This window comes from Littorina saxatilis, linkage group LG8 (assembly GCF_037325665.1).
Source record: "Littorina saxatilis isolate snail1 linkage group LG8, US_GU_Lsax_2.0, whole genome shotgun sequence".
Taxonomy (NCBI): Eukaryota; Metazoa; Mollusca; class Gastropoda; order Littorinimorpha; family Littorinidae; genus Littorina; species Littorina saxatilis.
In genome coordinates this window covers 16767270-16773076 of record NC_090252.1, presented here as the reverse complement: position 1 = coordinate 16773076, position 5807 = coordinate 16767270, and the positions used below count along the sequence as shown (strand labels likewise).

At 42.3% G+C, this 5807-nt stretch overlaps 1 long non-coding RNA gene across 1 annotated transcript; it reads right to left on the bottom strand.

Annotated features, from left to right (window-relative positions):
* Window positions 1-2092: 2092 nt before the first annotated feature.
* Window positions 2093-5182, bottom strand: LOC138972201 (uncharacterized). The gene is made up of 3 exons (XR_011457488.1): window positions 5149-5182; window positions 4431-4618; window positions 2093-3412 (listed from the first exon to the last, which is right to left on the bottom strand). It is a non-coding gene; the product is annotated as an uncharacterized lncRNA (long non-coding RNA).
* Window positions 5183-5807: the final 625 nt, after the last annotated feature.

The window sequence follows — 5807 nt, the reverse complement described above, 5'->3', positions numbered from 1 at the left end:
ATTGTTCCACCGCGCGCGCAGTCTTGGCTCATGACCTTTTGCACACGTGTTTACTACGTCACACACTGCTCGAACAAGTATGGCCACTCACAGTATTTACAGCAGCGAGGAAGAGGAGGAGTACGACGGACCACGTTTGAGCCAGGCTATCGTTCTTCCTACCAGTTTGAACCACGGAAGAAAGACGAGGAAAGAAGGCCACAAGACGCTGCTCGTAACAGAGCCAGCATGCAGAATCGGCAACACTGACTGGTATGTGATTACTATTGTTGTCGCTATCTTCTGCATGCTAGATCAAAAGTCATGTGCGTTTTCCACTCATCAGTTCTTGTGCTTCTGTTGGTATGTTAGCATGACAGGATTATGCTAAGCTGAGCTTTTCAAGCGTCTTGTTTTCTTACCACTTGGATATTTTACTTGGGACTGTACAGTTCAGAATAAATGTATCTGCAGTGTTGCCTACACTTGACGATCTCTTTCCCCTCTGGGAATTCTAAGCACGGTTTTTTTCCCGTTTACACAACAAAACATGTTGATAGTAAGTCAAATTGCGTAATGCCATTTTCTCGTACAGAATGACATTGATGTTGATGATATTTTCACTGATTCGTGACAGTAAGACACAGTGTTTCGTTTTAGGTAATGCATGGAACCACAAAACAGTAAAAGGGAGCTTTCTGAAATGGCGGCGGTGATTTCAATATTCAGAGATCTATCTCAGGAATATTGCCTTACATGTGCCTATGCCCCTGTAACCTTTTTATGTATTTTAGATCTGCCATGATACGATTTGTAAAACGACGGAAGGACATGAGTTATGGTCTAAAAGTGGTGATTTGGGGTATTTATTTTAGGAAGGAAATCGTGCCAGAGATGTTGTTTGGTCAGTAGGGAGGTTCAAAGGTAGAAGGACATTTCGATTAGGCATTGAAAATGAACGAAAGGCAATTCTGGGACGATACCAAGGATTGTTGTGAATGATGCAGACAAAGCGTGTGTGTGTTTTTTTTTTAATCAGTGCAGAATTTAATCTTGAGTGAAGCGGTATGTTTTTGAAGAACTCTTCAAAACAATCTTCGTTCTGTTGAATAGGAGGATGTGTGTGTGGGGGGGGGGGGGGGGGGGGGGGGGGGGCATAATGGCGTGTGCCCGATTTCAACAGAAAAACTAGGAAGATCTATCGACTTTTCGTAGATCTGAAAATAAATAATTCAGTGATGAACAAAGATTAATTTGTTTGTGCGTGTGTGTGTGTGTGTGTGTGTGTGTGTGTGTGTGTCTGTGTGTGTGTGTGTGTGTGTGTGTGTGTGTGTGTGTGTGCGCGCACGCGCGATACCCGTGATGAGGCGACCATTGTGTAGTGGCTATGTTCCCCAGGCTCCAACAGAAGCAGGCTGAAATCGAATTCTGTGAATGTGATCGTTTTTCGTGTGATGGAGCGATACCGCTAGTCGTTTTAACAAAAGAAGCTTTCTCAGAAATATCCAAAAATGCATACACAACAGTTCCCTTCTTTTGATTGATGTTTGGTCTGTTTTGTTTCGCAACATGGGACACTGTTCAAAAGACAGTGCAGGAGTATTTTCAAACACCTTGAGGAGACAAGACATTGTTTCTGTTTCACAGTGTCCAGGTCAGTCACGATGTGTGGTCAGTGTTAAAAAGCGACCCTGTTAGATTCACTCGAAGGGTACTAACACTGCATGTATTGTGAAACCGCGACTAATGGTACTGTTCGTGTTGTTTCTGTAAAGCATGGTAAGTTTTGTGCATACATAAGAATCACCCGGGTTTTTTGTGTGTCTCCTATGTGAACGGGGCATGCTGTTATGATTACAGAGTGATCTACTGTTTCAGGTGTCAGTGCGGACATTGCTGCCGGATGCCAACGTCTGTTGAGTGTGTGTGTTGCCACGACGTCAGACAAATCAAACAGAAGGGAGCAGGTAGGCTGCATCACAGCACATCCTGGCTTTCGTACCGTGTGCCTGGACATTTACTGCCTGGAGACCGCATAGTATTCGTACAAGCAGGACTACGGGCGTCTAAACTTCGATCTGCATGAGTATGTAACACAACACAAATCAGAAGATTATCATTCGGATATATTTGCATATTCTTACACTGACAAGAGAGTGAAATAGTACATTGTATTACACAAATAAACAGATCGGATACGTAAACTAGACACAAATACATCGAATCTAATTAAATCTTCATTATAAACATTAACAGTGGAAAATAACAGCAACTGGGAAACAATAGCATTTGTGTGAAATAAATACAAAACCTATTGTAAGACTGAACACCCACCCACAAACTTTTCAAGATACAATTTAATTGATGTGGGATTCTTCAGTATGTACACTTCTTACTTGCCGGTGTAGCACGATATTAATCATACGAGATTTTTACTCCGGAGTAAAAAATTCGTACGAATATGTTACTCTACTCATACGTGAGAAAGTTACTCCCCACAACAGGTGTACTCCGATTAAAAAAAATGACGAACAAAATTGTAACTCCCCTGACAAATAATTAACTAATACATTAATCCACCCTATCCACATAATTATCAGTATGATTAGAGCTTGTTCATTTTTCTTAAGTTTTGACATCGGAAATGTACCTCATTGCTTAGAATGGGTGTGTAGCTGATGATCGTTGGTGAAAGCCTACAGTAATAGAACTTGGCGGACATTGGTCATAGTCCGATAACTGCCTGCATACAGTATACCTACATAACAGATTCCAACACAAATTTCTAAAGTGAACATGTCATATCTTTATATTTATGGATGAAGAAAAGGAGGTTTCCGCCTGACATTTATCGGAAAAAAAGGAAGACATCTTCTGGAAGGTTTAAGATGCAAAGTTTCATGAAGATCTCAGCAATCATTTTCAAGGAATCGCTCCACACGCTTTCTATACGATTTTCGTATGAAATTGTAATCTATTTTCTTGCAACGGGTTATTGATATATAGATTTTAAATATTTGCCTATATTATATTTGTGACAAAAATGCAGTGCGTTCAATGTTATTCTGGGATTGCTTTACACCACTTGTTTCTTTCTTGCTTTCGCAGGAAATACAGATATGTCGCCTACAGGCAGCTGGTGCGATGGTGTTGGGGTTTTCTAGGCAAAAGCATCAGGGTGCCTCTACCAGCTTGTGCCGTGAAAACGATCAGGGACACTTTCCCAGACGGAGGAAGAGTGGGGTTCAAACTCCCCCAGCTGGAGGGAATCGTGTGACCCTGTGTTGAACAGCTTCCTGTATGGTGGGACGATGGTACTGGGATGCCAGGTGGTCTGGTACATGGTCCACATGATCCCACAAACTTAGTTCCAGGTTCCTGGGGCTGTTGGTGTACTCCAGCATCAGATACTCTGTGAGCCGGTCAGCATAGCCTGTGCCCCGCAAATAGAAATACAAATTAAATCGATGAATTTGACTCAAGAAATAACTGTTTGTGGTGATATGCATCGGTATGAATGTATAACGGGTACATTAAATATACCCCCACCCCCTCTTGTGTTACAACGTTCACTACCTTTCTTGGTTAAATGAACTGCTTGAAGTTAAACTTTTAGAAATTTACCCTCACTATTATATATTTTTCTAATTTCTAAGATTTGATTTTGTTACATATCTTTTTTAGGACATAGAGTGGGAGTTCCACTAAACTCAGGTCTGTCAAAACTTTTGCATCAGATAGTGAATTTATGACTCGGAAACATACTCATAAGGGAGAGATCATTGAAACGGAAAGCAGAGGTTATTTGTGGAATTCCCCAAGTCTTCGTGCATGCGAGTGTCCGACAAACAAAACTGTAGCACGTTCAACCATCTTGACAGAAGTAACAAATACCCACGCTTCCAAAGTAGGTTAGAACTGTTGCAGAGTAGTACAGGAAGGTTTTTCACACTATAACTACCACTCTCATGAAGTTTTTCACTTCAATTGAAAGCCCATGATAGTGGTACGATATCAAAACAGAAAAGCTTAAAAAAACAATGATACTCGCCGGGATTATTGTCGCTTTTCTACTCCTCAAAAACTCAGCTAATATTTCGGCTGTCACTGTTTAGTCAGGATGATTGTGGGCTATGTTTATAATGTACCCATCAACCTCTGTTTTACCCCACCCCGTGTCATCCGGGTTGCTCCAAAACAACATTGTCTGCTTCAGGAGCAGACGACAGAGAAATAGTATACATCACAATCACATACGGACATGATCTGTTGCATAAATTCCCTTTTCTTTCTTTTTATCTTTTTTTTTTCTTTCGTGGGGGGTGGGAATGTTTACAACAATGTACATGAGATATAGCGAAATTCGTGATTAAGCGTGAAACGGGACATTGGGCATTTCTCCATGTTCAACAAAGAAACAGCGACAGAAGATTCATGACAAAAGCTTGTACCTTCCAGTGATAACTGTGTCACAGCTCTCCTCGGATTGGTTACTGAGTTCCCAGTCCTCGTTTTCTCGGTCTGTCACCATTCCCTCCTCCTCGTCTGACTCGCTGACGGGCTCTTCCTCCATAACTTTGAAAAGATGTTCATGCACTGCTAGCGGTTGTCGGTTTCCTTTGGGTTCTTCAGGATCCGTCTGCTGGTAGAAGTCAACCTTTTTCATCTGAACAAGAGGTGCTGGGTGTACCTTATCATGTGAACAAGAGGTGCTGGGTGTACCTTATCATATGAACAAGAAGTGCTGGGTGTACCTTATCATGTGAACAAGAGGTGCTGGGTGTACCTTATCATCAGTTTGTGACCCTTTAAAACAGAAAGAACACTTCATCCTTTGCAACTTTCATGCTCATAATAAAAACATGAAATTCTATATTTAGCGCGCATGTGTGTGTGTGTGTGTGTTTGTGTGTGTGTGTACGTGTGTGTGTGTGTGTGTGTGTGTGTGTGTATCAATGTGTGTGTGTGTGTGTGTGTGTGTGTGTGTGTGCAGGGCCGGATCTGGGGGGGGGGGGTCCTGGGGTTCCGGAACCCCCCCCCCCCCCCCCCTGGCCATCCAATGTACCTCTCACTCTCAGAGAAAAAAAAAGTGGACTTTGGACCCCTGCCTTCAGTTGGAACCCCCCCTCAAACGAACTTGGTCCGGCCCTGGTGTGTGGGTGTACGTACACCTTTCACATTGCTGTGGGTTGACTGTCTGTGCGCAGGCAAATATTTTGATGACTGGCGGTTTTTCGTGACAGCGGCAAATACAGCAGAGCTTGTTATGGAGTGTCCTTTTGTTCTCATCGTTTGCCGTTGGGAATCGTGACAGTTCCCTTTTCCTCTGGAAGTAAAAGAAGAAAGACACTTAGTCTAATGATAATTTGATTTGAAAGTATGCTTGGTCTGGTATTGTCTATTGACCTATTCAGAACATTGAAAATTGAAATACCCACTGAAAGACGTATGGATATTATCATGTGTGTATCCATGCGTAAGTTTCAACACATAAGCTGGTTTTACGTGTCTCAGTCAATGCAGACAAATCACATGCACGATTCTCACATCTCTCGTCTTTCAGTAGCAAAAACTGCACGCTTACAATAGATATTTTATACATAGTGAATTATAATTCAAGCAAACACTGTCAATGTCATGGATTTACATTTGGAGTTTGCGATCATATTTACCCCACGCTTGGCACATATATTGTGTAATGTCTCCAAAAAAGAAACTGACAACGTGTTACTCTTAATCTGCCGCGCCACCCCCCACCCCTATCCGTCACCCCCACCCGCTCTTGTTCCTGCCCAGCCCCCATTTTCCACAGCTCAGCTCAGACCGTT